At 38.2% G+C, this 15,400-nt stretch overlaps 1 pseudogene; it reads left to right on the forward strand.

The window, feature by feature from the left end:
- The first annotated feature begins 1,767 nt into the window (after positions 1 to 1,767).
- Positions 1,768 to 2,602, forward strand: LOC140508513 (olfactory receptor 2AJ1-like; annotated as a pseudogene).
- Positions 2,603 to 15,400: the final 12,798 nt, after the last annotated feature.

Here is a 15,400-nt window from a genome sequence, read left to right on the forward strand (position 1 = left end):
AAGTGCTTTGTCAGTTTTCAAGTCTTTGACATCCATTAGGTTAAACAGAGTAATTTTGTACAAGAAACATATTTGAATTTCTTGAGGAGCTATACTAATGGTATTAGTGGTTGTTTTTCAGTGCTTTTTCAAACATGTCTGACCCTTCACAACACTATTTGGGGTTTTCTTGACAAAGATACTGGAGCAGTTTGCCATTAGCTTCTCCTCCTCTTTTTTTTTTTTCTTACAGATGAAGAAACCGAGACAAATAAAGTTAAGTGGTTTTCCCAGGGTTACAAAGCTGTGTCTGAGTCCTTGATCTCAGGGTTTCCTGATTCCAGGTCTGGTTTTCTATCTATTGTTACTTAGCTTCCCCCCTCTACCTACTTGCCCCCAGTATCCTGTAGGGCTCCTACAAAAGAAACAATCTAGCTTGAGATTAAATTTTCAAGCATCTAGCAATCTAAAAGGGAGAGAGCCAAGTGCTTCTAATGGAGTGTGGATTGAGATTGGGAGGGTGGAGAAGAGAGTTGGAGCTGGATTACTGTAGAAGTGGATGGGATTGGGAATGGGAGGATTGGGGGAGATAAGGTAATGGAAATAGGTTAAAAGAGAGACTGAGAAAGAAAATAGTGGAAAAACAATATGGAGAGTAAGTTTAAAATAGGAATTACAACTTTGAATGTTGTTTAAAGCAGGTCTCTTTGCTTTGACAAGGAGCTACAAATTGTAAGGATTCCTATCCGTGTCTGTGATGGATTTCTGTTGTACTCTAAAAGATAATGAGTTCAGTGATCTTAAAAACGCAAAGAAAGACTTATGCAAGATGGTGGAATGAAGTGAGCAAAACCAAGAGAACAGTGTATATAAAAAAAGCAATATTGATTTAACAACGGCTTTGAGTTAATAGGTCTTTTTGACCACTAAAAATACAAAAAGTAAAAATAAAGGACGTATAAAGAAAAAAGTTACTTGCATCCAAAGAAATAATTGCTGAATAGAAGCATGTATAAAGTAATTTTACGTATGTACATATATATTTGTGTCTAATGATAACTATCTATAGCGTGAGTTAGGGGTAGGGAAGAAAAAAAGAAAAAATGGAAATGAACATGATAACTTTAATAAATACTTAAAAGAAATACAAGGTTGCATATTACTGATTTGCAGTTTCATATACAATCATGTTTTCATTATATTATGCTATAAAAATTTATTTTATGAATTAAAAATAAAATATATATTTTTAAAAAGTAATGATGATTTTGGTGACACTGATAGTGATGAGGATATGAACAAAATGATTCTTGCTTGGCTTAGGAACTTTTTTTTTCCTGAATCTGTTGTATTTGCATATTTTACAAATTGTTCTCTTCCAAAGTTCTTTTAGTATCTGAAGTCTTCATTGTATTGGGAAATGATTCTTTCTATTCAACTGGGAGGAGAAGCAAGGCATTGAGAGGCTGAATCAGCTTCTTGATGGCCTATCAAGTAAAGAAATTAACTAGGAAAGGAACATGAAGGTCGACCTACTCAGATGAGAAACTGATTTCTTTTCAGTGCTTCAGTCAATAAATTGATCATCCCAAGAACTCAGTTAATTCAAATAATTCATTTGATTGATTGCTGTGAATTGCAGTCTATGGACGTAAATCAATGAAATGACTTTTGCTGACAGTCATTATATGTAGCCACAGACTCAGGCCTGGGATTTGTATTTGTTCAATCTTCTTCCTTGCCTAAAAATTGTCTTTCGGGCTTTAGGTGAAAAGTGAAATAATACTTATGTGGGAGGAAGAGAATCAAACTTTTCCTAGAGACTTCATCCCATTAGGATTATTGCATGAAAACCAGTATGAACTGCTGTTCTTAACAGTTATTCTCATCATGTTTATGATGGCAATTATGTGGAACAGCCTTCATTCTTCTAATCTGCCTCAACAGTCAGCTACATACTTCAATGCCTTTCCTCCTCATCCATCTCTCCTTCGTGGATATCTTGCACATTTCCAACATCATTCCCAAGATGGTCAGTAACTTCATCCAGCAGTCCATCACACTTGGAAGTTGTGGCTTCTAGATCTTCTTCTTCCTCATCTTTTTGGGAGCTGAATGCCTTCTTCTTGTAGTCATGTCCTATGATTACTATGCAGCCATCTGCTGCCCACTGCGTTGTCCCATCCTCATGAACCACTGCATCAGTGTCCGTATAGCTGCTGAGCGCTGGCTTGTGGGAACCATCGACTCTGCAATTCACACAACTTTTGTGGCACAACGGTCATTTTCCACCCTTTCTGTGAAGTCTCAGCCATGTTGAAACTCTACTGTGTTGGCATATCACACTACGAAGGAGCAGGCTATGTGAGTGTTGTAATCTTCCTCCTAATTCTCTTTTACATCATTCTTGCTTCATGGTCAGATTCTCTGTAATGTGCTTCACATTGGTTGTTATGTACTATGAGTCATGTATCTTTATGTCCCAGGACAGGACAAGATCTTACCCATCTTACACACCGTTCTCACTTCCATGTTCATACCTATTACATACAGCCTCAGAAATGAAAGTATCTTATGTGCCCTGAAGCAACTTTTAGGAAAGGTACTTAGGCAGAGAAACTAAGATTTATTTAAAATTAGATTCAATTCCCATGGTTGTTGTCTTTTATTGTTGAAGAGAACCAAAATAATGTCACGATGCTAGAGTCAACTTACACTGTGTCCCACTGTAGCTTATCAGACTAATGCAAGGTCAGAATTCTCTGCCACAGGTCAGGCACAGAGTCCATATGAGCATTTGGGGTGGATCCTCTAAATTTGTGTATCTCATGTTTCTTTGAGCTACTTCAGTTTGGCTTTGCTAATAGTGCACCACACCTTTTCTGATCTGGGTATGCCATGGGGGGTGGTCCTTTGCCAGGGTCTCCCATGTCACACAATCAATTCCAAAGAAAGACCATGAAACTGTCCTTGTATCATTCCTTCTCAACGCCATGTGAGTACTTGCACTGTGTGAATTCCCCATAAAATTGTCTTTTTGCAAGTGGGGTGTTGCAATGCAATCTTATTTGCTTCAGTTTAGCTTTGGTTTGGATTGGCTCAGAAATGACATAGTCTCAAGTTTTCATATACATGTATATATATATATATATATATATATATATATATATATATATATATATATATATATATATATATATATATATATATATATATATAAAATCATGCACACATACATACAGATACATGTACATAAATGTGCGCATGTGTACATATACATACATGGATATATAATACTAGTATTTATTATTTATGATAGTAGTAATAACGATAATGGTGATGATGATGTACATCATACAATGAAGGTATCAATGAGTAAAAATCAATGGTTATGTCACAATCAGTAAATCTCAGCAATTGTGCCACAATTAGTAAGTGTAAATACATATGTCACAATCAGGAAGCCTCAACATATATACAATATTACAACAATTGATCAGCACCAATGGGAGAATTATCTATATCTGAATCACATAACTTGGGAATCCTGGGTCAGCCTCCAGAGTCCCTTTGGAAAAATCCCATGCTATATGTCCATGAGAGATGGGGAGAATCCCGAAGATGGCTCAGGGCTGCCGATCTTCAGTAGTTCTTTCTAACCAAGAAGGCATTTTGCAATGAAACGCGTGATTTATAGGAAAGGAGCTGTTCTCAAAATATCCTTGAGAGCATTTCTGTTAAGGAATGTTTGATTCCAGAAGGGGTGGCCAGTCCTACCTGAAAGCAGATGTCGTAAACAGTTTTTTTTTTTTAATTTCTAACTAGGAATGTGATTAGTTAAGGGTCCTGTTGCAGGCATACTGATAGAGGTCAATATGTTCTAACTGGATTTATGCATTATAAGTGGACATTTTGAATTTGGGCAATGTGGCCAGAGCATTGGAGTTGGACTCTCTGCAGTAGAGTTTGAATCCTCAGCAATTTGGTTCAAGAAAGGATTTCAGTGCCTGGTAACTTCTCCTGCCAGATGATTTTTGCAATCATCCTAAGACAATTTAAATGGAAGTGATTCAGTTTCCTGACATGGCATTGATATACTGTCCAGGTTTCACAAGCACACAAAACGAATTCACCTTAATGACCCTGTGCCCGTGGACATGTTAGAACAATGTGGAAAATACAGCAAATAGCATTGCTGCATTTGGGGCATTGAAACCAAAACATGATGCTTCTTATTAGTTTTAAATATACAATGAAATGAATTCCACCAACTCACAGATTTGCAGGTCCAACGCAAAGCTATTGGCAACTGTATTTGTTGAATTTCTTTCATAAATGATGATTTAACTGATAGCAAGAATGATGTTATTGATTTGTGTTTCAGTTCCTTCAAAAAAGACAATCTCTCATGTAGAGGGTAGCAACTAAATGTGGAAACAATATATAAAAGTGATTTAAAAGGTCTGTGATTCATAACAAAATCATCCATTTTCATGGCTACATCAAAGGTACCATCAAAGTGTTCTTCGTATCCTAGGTTGACATTGTCAATGAATTCCTCAGCGGACAACTATCTGGAATTCAACTTCTGTATGCTCAGCAGGGCTTACGCACAGACAGCAAACAGTACACACACACACACAGAGACAGACATACACACAGACACACACGCACATGCACACACACACACACACTTCTCTCTTCTCCAGTGAGAAAACAGAATTATTTTACCCTGCATATATAGAAAGTTCACTTATGATGGGACAGTTGCAGATGATTTGGGGTTTTCCATTTGAACTACTGTATGCAATAAGCTAGGATTCTGGATTATTGTTTGATATGTGAGTTCATCACTCTACTGTTATAGAATGTAAACCTTTTATAATTTTTCATCCTATTAATATGTTTTGCTATATAAATATTTCATAATCTATCCAATGTATTAAAGCACTTTGTATAATACACACACATGAATATATGTATATTCGCATATGCATATACGTGTACATCTTGGTGTTATCAATTTATTTATCAATGTATCCAACTACTGCTTCTGATGTCTGCTATATCACCAAACTGCCTGCTTTTCTGTTCTCTAATAGAACATGAAGTCCTTGGGATCCTGGGCTATCTATATTTTCGATAGGTATTCTGAGTGCATAGAAATGTGCTTTGCACATAGTACACACTCTGTACTCTCTTGAGTCCCCTCTCTCCTCTCTCATTACACCATGTATTCAATTTTTTCTCATTCCCATCATTTATTAACTTCATTCCTCCACACATTCTGCTTAACAAAAATGAAGACAATCATATAACTATTTTGAATGGGACAACTACACATTGATGATTCACAACCTCACTTGGACCCTCATGGCCTCTGGATATCGTACAACATTTGCCTTATCGACTAACTATTCTAGTCTTCACAGTGGCTCTTACAAACTCTTTCATCCTACTTTAAGTCTCACTTGGGTCTCCCTCTCCCTACCCTGTCAGTTAAGATTTTGTTGTCTCATATTTTGCATAAAAATGATGCAAAAAGCTCTCTTTTCTCTCCTCTTGCACGTCTCACATCACTTATATGGCTTTTCCAACTATTTCTTCCCTCACTTTAACTCACATGATGAGGTAGCTTTAATCTTTACTAAAAGGAACCCCTCTACCTGCTCAAGCAATCCATTTATTCTTGTGTCCTGCAACAGACTGTCCCCTCAGTTACCCCTAATGTATGACTTATTTCCAATATCTGCCTATCCAATATCCACTTGCTCATTTTCTACTATCTACAAACATATCCATATCTTCCCCATCTTAAAAAGAAAAAAAAAAACCTTGCTGGATCCTTCCATCCTTGCTATTGATCATAATATATCTTCTGTCTTTTGTGGGTAAATTCTATTTTTTTTTTCTGAGCACTAGCAGTTTATTAGTTAACATGAATTTACTCAAAAAGAGGGCCTTGGCTTTGCCATTGAGTTCAAAGACCTGGAGGAAGTGAGGCAGTTTTTGTATACCACTAGGTTTTTTGAACTTGCCCTTTAGATTTTATGAGGTTTCAGGGGTACATTTTGGTAAGGAACTCTAAAGATGCTTAAAAGACAAACAAATAAACAAAAAACACACACTTTCTTTTGTCATTGTCTTACTCATGTGTTTGTACATTTTTTCATATGTTCATTTTTGAAAGACATTTTTCAATAAAAAAATTCAAGAAAAAGGTAGAACAAAGAACAGAAGCTGGTAGGTAGGGAAAGCAATATAAAATGGTTAAAGGACTGACAGCATCATGGAGGCAGGAACAGTGTGATTGGGTGAAAGTCTGAAAGGTGAGTGAAAAAGTTGATTTTCCACTTGGATCACACAGAAACAACTAATGATAGATAACAAATTTCCTCTAATTGTACGAAAATATCAGAGACAATATTTCCAGGGATGGTGTCATGCTGGCTGGTGGAGAACACAGATGCCCTGGAATTCAATCAGAAAACTTAAAGTTATAGAAGATCACAAGTTTCCTTGACAGGAAGTGAGTTGCAGCTGGTGCTGACATAATAATTCCTTTTGAAGTAAAATATCTTAAGAGAACACTGCACTTTTAAACTTAGCTCAGAGTTTTTCTTCAATTGAAAGGGACTGACAAGAATACTGAACTTTTGCATTTAACTGAGAGAGGAGCACTGACCTTTTGAACTCATCAGCTTCTTCACCCAGATTGTCGTGGTTGGACCTTTGTTTGCAAGTGAATTGAGTCTAAGTGAGGCAGAGCTGTGCAGTCATCAGCCTCACTAGTTCCTCCAGAGTTCTCAGAGTCTACTGGTGAGACATCTGATGATGGCCCTCCACTTCCACCTAGTCTATAAACATAGCCACAACTGACAGATTTTAGGGTCCCAAAGTCATGTTTCCAATATGGTTAAGAAAAGCTGATTTACAAACTAATTTATACTCCAGTTTGCTATGAACTTTGGCAGCTACCTGCAGACAAATAAATATGTATAAGCAAGATGTCTACTTTTACCTAAGGTCTATGACCAGTTGAAGGAAACCACCAAGCAGCATTGACTATTTGGAACATATCCAAAGAAAGTCTATGAATATGCCGGATTGGAGACCATGCCACATGAGGATTTATTGAAAGAAGTGAGGTTACTTTTCCTGAAGATAAGAAAACTTGGTGGGCAACAGGAAATACTCTTCAAATATCTGAAAGGCATGATAAAGTGTAAGATGAACCACACTTGTTCTGCTTGACCCCAGAGAGAAGACTCAGGATCAGTGGGTGTAAGCTGTAAGAGGCAGGTTTCAGTCTGACATGGAGAACCATGGCCTAATGATGAGCTGCCTTCTTGGCTGACCTTCAATCACAAGTGTTTTCAGAGAGAGGCCTCTACAGGTATGAGTGTGGCCCAGAAGGCTCCTGAAGGTGCTTTCAACTCAAGATTCTCTAATCAGTTCACTGACAAGGGAACAAGAACCAAATGAATTTCATTAGAAACCTTTCTTCCTATCAGTTTTTACCTTTTCCAGCAAAGCAAAACTCCTTTGACTTTCCTTGATGAGAGAATATAGAGACTTCCCATAATACCTCTTGAATTTCTCTCTCATGCTCAACCTGCTGGTGTCTGCCCTGTAAACCATCATTCTCATGAGAGTGCTGTCCTCAGGACCTGAGCCCTTCATTGATCTATAGAGCACATGTGACCAGCAGCCCAGATGACTCTGATGTGGAACTGGGTTTCTTTCCCTTTCCCTTCCAGGCTGGCAGAGCAGGAGCAACCATGGGAAGCTTTGTAGATAGAGACAGCCAGGAGTCTTGCCTGCGGAGGAGGGGCTGCTTTGTTCACAAAATGACTCTGCTCTGCCTCAAGTCCATCAGAGGAATCCCTGCCTCCTCATCATGATTGTTGGGTCACCAAAATCAGGAGGTAGAAAAGATCTCAACCTATCGAGAAGGTTCTTGACTCTCACATGCAGTGGCCTCGATGTAGGCTGAATACATGCATGGAGGTGGCCTCTGGAAGAACACAATTGCTCCAATTTTTATATCCTTGATTAAACCAATATGAATCTTTCTCTTCATCAAAGATTGTTCCCCAGTTGACATAATATTGACATAAGGTCTTTTTCACTTTCTGAAGACATTCTATTTCTGAGAACATCCAGATGGATTGTCTCCAGTAATTCTGTAGATTGTCAGCCTATTGTCTCTTTTTTGGACTTTGAAACCTTGAAGATCACATGAATTATTTTCCTTACCTCACCTTTCTGCTATGGTCAGACATAAAATTTAATCTCACCTTGTGACCTTCATGTTCTACACAGAGACATGAACCCACTGAGCACATTTTAAGGTTTCTTTTCCTTACAAATCCTCTAATGAAAAGTAAACAGATGATCTCTGGCTGAAAGTCTTTCCACACTGATTCCTTAGAAGGTTTGTACACACAGTGAATTTTCTGCTAAGAAGCTCCGTACACCAATATCTACTTGCTCATTTTCTGTTATCTACAAACATACCCACATCTTCCTCATCCTAAAAAGAAAAAAAAACCTTGCTCGATCCTTCCATCCTGCTATTAACAATAATATATCTCCTCTGACTTTTGTGGATAAATTCTTGAAAAAAGAGGTACATTACATACCTATACTTCTTTCCTTTCACTGTCTTCTTAGTACATTAGAGTAGAACTTGAACCTTATCATTACACCAAAACAGTTCTCTCAAAAATTATTAACGATGTCTTTATTGTCAAAACCTTTGTCAAAAGGTTTTTTTTATTGTCAGAAGCTTTTTCTCAGTCCTCATTCACCTTGACCTCTTTGAAGCCACTGAATGTGTTGATTAATCTCTGCTCCATAGCCTTTGCTGTCTAAGATTTCAGAATATCCTTCTTTTCTGGTGCCATCCATCTGACCATTTGTTTTTGGTCTCCTTTGGTAGATCTTCCTCCAATCATGCCCTGGAACCATAGGTTTACCACAGATTTCTAACTTCGGTCTGCTTCTCCTTCACTTGATGATCTCATCAGCTCACATGGGTTTAACTACTCTGTCTTTACTAAAGATTATCAAATCTACTTGTCTTGCCCAAACTCTCTGCTGACCTCCATTCTTGCAAGTCTGACTGTAATTTTCACACATCCTAAAGCTGATACGTAATAGATATCTTAAATTCAAGATATCCAATAGAAAACTCATTACATTTCTCCTTAACTCTCCACCCTCTGAACTACTCTATAATATCTAGGGTAGCATCAGTCTCCCATTCCCTCCAGCACACAACCTATGAGACGTCTTGGACAAATCGCTGTCTTTCTCCATGATGATGCTGACAAGGTCTGTTGATTTCCCCTCTGCAACATTTCTCAAATATATTCCCATCTCATACCTGGACGACTGCAATAATCAAGTAGTACGTCTACCTTCCTCAAATATTTCCTCACTCCAAACTATCGTAAACCCAGTCACTAAAGTGATTGTCCTAAAGCACAGGAAACAATTGCTATTTATACCCATCCTAAGTTATCAAAAACCAACCAATGAGCCACAGAGTTTGTATAATTGTGCCATCTTTTATCTCACTTCTTACCTTGTCTTTAGTCATTGGATGGGTGTTGCTTCACATAAACTGAGACCAGGGAAAGACCTTAATTTAGAAATGCCAAGGCCACTGCTTGCTGGACTTCCTCCAATGATAACATGATCATTAACAAATAGAATTACATAATAGGATAAATTTTGATTGCTCATATTTAAGTAAGTTAATAGAATATAAAGGTATCACAATCTCTATGAATATGCTTGTGCAAATAGTAATTTATACTACCAAAGGACTACCTTAAAGAACTAGACAAAATGATAACAAAATCCATCTGGATTTTGGCCAAAAATACCCAGGGAAATAATGCAAAATCTCGTTGGCTAAGAGTTACAGGAGTGATTCGGTGGAATACATTTCTTACAAAATATACAAAAATTGTGGGCACAGTAACCTAGTGTGTGATAAACCGAATGATCCTAGCTTTGTAGGTTAGAATCATTATCTGAGGGAAAAAAGCCGCTGAGAAAACTGGAAATCAGTAAAATAGAAACTAATATAGGCCAACATCTCACATTATACGCTAAAATAATCTCCAAATGGTGTCATTTATTAGGCAAAAAGGATGACATTGCAAACAAATAATAGGAACAAAGAAGAAAAAGAAGCCTTTCAAATCTATAGGTACAGAGTCTTTATAGTTAAAGAAGTGACAGGGGCAGTCAAAGAAGATAAAATGGATATTTTTAGTTAACTAATTAAAAAAAATTCTTGCAGGAAAAAAACCCCAATGCAGATAAAATTAAAATAGGATCAGGAAAACAGGGAAAGTATTTGAAAGTTTCTCTGATAAATGTCCATTCCCAACATATATAGAAAATTAATAAGTAAATAAGAATGAGAGATATTCTCGAGTTGATAAATGATCAAATACATGAACATGCAGTTTTCAGAGGAAGAAATCCAAGTTATCAATAGCCATAGTTTTTAAGATGCTTCAAATCAGACAAATGCAAGTTAAAGAAACTATGAGGCATCAACCAGCACCCATAAAGGTTGGGAAAGTTGCCAGAAAATGAAATTCATGAATTCTAGAGGAGGTTTGGGAGAACAGGTATACTAATACATTGAGTGGCATTGTGAACTTGTCTGGCCAATCTGGAAAGAAATTTGGAGCAATACTCACAAATTTTTTCTACTGGGCATACCCTTTTAGCCAGCTAATAGGTCTGTATGCTATGGATATCAACTTGAAACAAGATTTCTTTGTTGAATGGCATGCTAAGGAATCTTCCAGTTCAAAATCTTGTTTTCCCTGTAGTAGAAAAATTTAAAACTGCTCTTACTGTCAGAAAAAGAGGTTGTACTCCTGACTCTACAAGGAACCCTGAATTTAAAGCTAAACAAGTCGCTTCTCATATCTGGAAGATAGTCTCTATATTTTTAAATTTGAGAGATTCAATTCTAAAAGTTATTGCTAGGTCACAAATTGTCTCCTTACTCTATCACTCAGTCTCAATATGCAAGCCAGCAATGACCTTCAGAAAGAAGATGATGTATGAACGAGGTTGAGTCTCTGGGTCCAGGATCAAATAAATACACAAATAACAAGCTTATGAGCAGTATTTGAGAAGGAATTGGGAGATGGTTGTACAGGGTTTGGACAGCACAGTTGCCACAGAAACAGGAGGAGTAAGCTAACATGATCAGGTGAAAGAACAAGTTAGAATTTCGATTCTGCCTTTCCCTTATGAAACTAGCCTTGGAAATTGCATCAGGAAGACCTAGACAAATTCAATCAGCCTCTTCATAAACATCATATTTAGAGGTGAGTAGGCCATCAAAACTGAGATGAAACAATTACATCTTTATAAAGAGAGTAACATTTGAGATGACCAATTCCAATCTCCTCATTTTAAAGGTAAGGAAACTGAGGCAATTAAGGGACTTACCCAAAATCAAATGAGTACTAAATGCCACAGTCTATATTTGAAAGCTAGGTCTTACTGAGTTCACCTGTACAATCAGCAAGGGATCATATAGGAAAGTCTGTGTAAAATTATTCTTTATTTTTGTTGAAGATTCTACCATAGCAGATATTACAAGAACTCTAGACAGCTTACATTGATGTGATGGCCTAGCATGTATAAAATACTCCAAAGTTGGCAGAGATGATTTCATTTTGCGCTCAAAAATCTCCTATAACAAAGGTGCTGTTACCGTTATTTTAAGAATGAGGAAACTGAAACTGAGAGAGGTTAAGTTCCTTGCCCAGGGTCATACAGCTAGGAAGTGTCACAAGCAGAATTCTAATTGCCACCTTTCTGGCTTCAGTTCTAACAAAGAAACCACTGCCCTATCAAGCATTTCCCAATACACAAAAGATTTTTCTCTCCCGTATTCAATGATGGAGGCATCAAAAAGTGTTGGTACTCATTTCACTGTCAGTAATCCAGTAAATGCTAGATAAAGGATTAAAGCCATAGTTTTAACATTTTTTCTAAGTCGTTTTCAATATGCCATCCTGACGTCCTTGAAGTTTTAATCAGAAAAAAAGCAGTGACTCTCAGATAGTAATGTAATAGATCATATAAACACATGAGTCAGTAGACTCCTTAGAATGAGAGCAGATTCTCCTTCACCATGCTTCTCCTTTGGTATAGGAAGGAGGCTGCGTTTTGAAACAGCTGCTGGGACCAGGAGTCAATGATTTCTGCAGAGACAAAGAAAAAGCTGATGATTCTATATCATGTACATGTTGGGGATCTGAGGAGCATGGAGACTGTAGATGAGATGGTAGGCAGTTTCAGATGCGACCAAATTACTACAAGCCTTCAAGGAAGGTGAGAAGGTTATACCCTGTGAGAGATGATGGAGGAAGGGATGAAGATGTAAATCTCCCTGTCTGACCTCCAAGATGTATGTTTGTATGTGTATGCTGGTGAGTATTTATGTGTTTGTATTTGTGAGTGTGTGCTCATCCTTCTTTGCCTAAGGAGACCATACCATTAGAGAAATAATGACATGATTTGCACTTGACTTTGTTTTGAGTGAGGGAGAGCTGTGCAGGTCACTATCCTCACTTCTCCTCCAGAGCCATCTGAATCCAGATGTTCATCAGGATGACTGGAGATGACCCCGGATAAGGCAATTGGGGTTAAGTGACTTGCCCAAGGTCACACAACTAGGGACTGTCAAATATCTGAGGTGAAATTTGACCTCAGGTCCTCCTGACCCCTGCACTGGTGCACTATCCACTGCACCACTTGGCTGCCCTTATTGTGCCCTTCTTTGTGAGCATAGATAAAGTGTGTGGGGTGGGGGAATAGTCAAGGTATGTCTGATCAGAGCATGCTCAGTAATTCTTGGAGTGGGGACTAGGGTAGTGTTTGCTCTTTCCTTATCTATTCTGATTCTAGTACTTATTCCGGGCACTTCCTTGATCTCACTGAACCTTCAAACGGTGATATAAGGCAACTGTAGTGTGTTGCCCGGAAGATCCAAAGTGTCTTTGTACCCCAGTAGATTTGGGGAACAGTAAACTCAATGGCTAGTGAAAGGAGTGGATCCTCATTTCTTTCACCAATGCCTCTACCAGCAAGCAATACAAAAGCAACGCAAATATGTCCACTGTACTGTTAAGTGACCTGAGAAGTGAAGGGAATTTTAGCGAATTGGGCAACTCCTGTCCCAGTCAGGATTCAAGTCTCCCTTCTAGAGTTCTCTTGCTCCTGTCACTGGTTCAAACTGTGTCTCCTGAAATGAAAAGAAAATAGCCTTCCAGTCAGGACTCTGCTAGTAAAGGTTTAACAACTGCCTCTCCATAAAAGATTATGTTTGACACAATTTTAACTTAAAATCAATTATTAACGTTTTGATCATTTTGAGTCTGTACAATGAAGAAAACAATAAATTATGCCCTGATTTGAAGCAATTTCTGGATTTCTAAGGTTCACTTTGAAATTTTAACCATCAGCTCTCATGATCCAGTTTAAGCTGGCTCCACCACATCTCAGCTTCCAGTTCTAAAATTCTAAAACTGTCCTAATTGAGAGACATGGAGAGTGCTCTCCTCATTCTACCAGGGACCTACAAGGTCAAGTTAAGTAAATCCTTTCTTCTATCTAGAAATGAGTCTTACAATTTTAAAATGAAGGAATTGCCTTAGATGACTTCTAAAAGCCATAGCAAACTCAGACATTGTCTTGCTAATGTATTTTTCAGTGATTGAGGGTCAGTATGCTTCCTTTTCTTCGGCTCTTGGTGAATATACAAGCCAACTATCTTCTCTAGAGAGAAGATGAGTATATGATGGAATGTTAGTAAGTCAAGAGTCAGGGATGTACAAATAAATGAGCTCAGGGGAGCTGTTTGGGTCAAAGATGGGGGATGCCAGGAGAGGTGATCTCTAAGGATTTGGGCAGCACAATCCCTGTAGAAAGTGTTATCACCACACCTGACTGTATCAGAGAACATATATAGGCTTTCCTGGTTGCCTGTTCCCATAGCAGAAGCCTTCAGGATTTACATCAGGACCTCCCGAGCAAGAGAGTCTGTTATTTTGTTGGACATCATCATTTGTAACGGTGAGAAGGTCATCAAAACTGGGATCATAGACTGGGATCCCTGAGATCCCATACAGAGTTAGAAGGACACTTTGATATCATCAAGTCCAACTTGCTCATTTGACAGATAAGGGAACTGAGGCCAAGGGAGATGACTGTGCTTTCCCAGGTTCTCAAGACTAGTAGCTATCTGAGACAACATTAAAAGTCAGGCCATTCTGACTCAAACAGTGTAGGAAGGAGGTCACCTTGGATAGTCCCTTTCCACATAAGGAATCTGTGATTGTTTCAAGGAGGCACTTGGTAACATCACACATGTGCAATGGCTCTGAAAAGCAAGGGAAGGAGGAGGCTAGAGGCAGGTCTGCAACTTTGTATGGAATGATGGGGACGGGACAGGGGGGCAAGATGTTCAAAATAAGTAAGGAATGTCAGAGTGTGACAAAGTCCCAGGGAGGTCATGGAGTCAGGCAATGTTCCATCTTCTGAGCCATCGTACGTCTGACACTAATGCCAGTCACTCCATTCCTTATAGCAGACCTCCAATCTTTAGCTTCATTCCTCCAAAGAAAAGTATTCTGTACATGATTCCCCAACTCTCTGCATCAGCTATTGACCATCTCCATCGCTAGGAATAGTGACTGTACTTTAAAATACAGGAAACTACAGAATTCTATTGATTAATTTCTTTACATGAAATCAAAGGGCAGCCCCGATGAGAAGCAAATTAATTTCAGGAAGGGTTTATTTTGTCAAAAGCTTCTCAGTTGGAGAAGATATTTGGCTGTGTGTATGACATTTCTGTGTGTGTATGTGCATGGATTTTTTTGTGCCCACATGCATGAAGGTGGTGGGCAAGATGTGACATACAGTTCCCTGACTAAATTACTTCATTCGGTGAAACTATTCAATTTCCCTCCATTCTTTTCAGAAGCCAGATCTTTTCCAATGCCTGAGATATGCCTTATTCTTTATTACATATCTTCTAGCTCCTCAGTGTGGGTTTTTATAGAGCAAAATAACCATTTGGGTTATTTGTCAAAACCACCTGACTGATATTCATCTACATCTAAAGTCTAAGGGGCCAAGTCCACTGAATGTCTTAGTACCACACACACACCAAAGTCCCAGTCAGATGAAAAAAAGACAAAACATTACGTTTATAGAGTAATTTGGGCCCCAGAGAAATCTGACACAATTTCTACATTTTACACCTAAGAAAACAGAATATCAGGCAGATGATGGGTCTTCTTATAGCACACAGTAAGGGCAGAAAGATCCAAACACACATCTTCGGATTCCCAAACCATGATAA

The sequence above is a fragment of the Notamacropus eugenii genome, chromosome 5 (genome assembly GCF_028372415.1).
Source record: "Notamacropus eugenii isolate mMacEug1 chromosome 5, mMacEug1.pri_v2, whole genome shotgun sequence".
NCBI lineage: Eukaryota > Metazoa > Chordata > Mammalia > Diprotodontia > Macropodidae > Notamacropus > Notamacropus eugenii.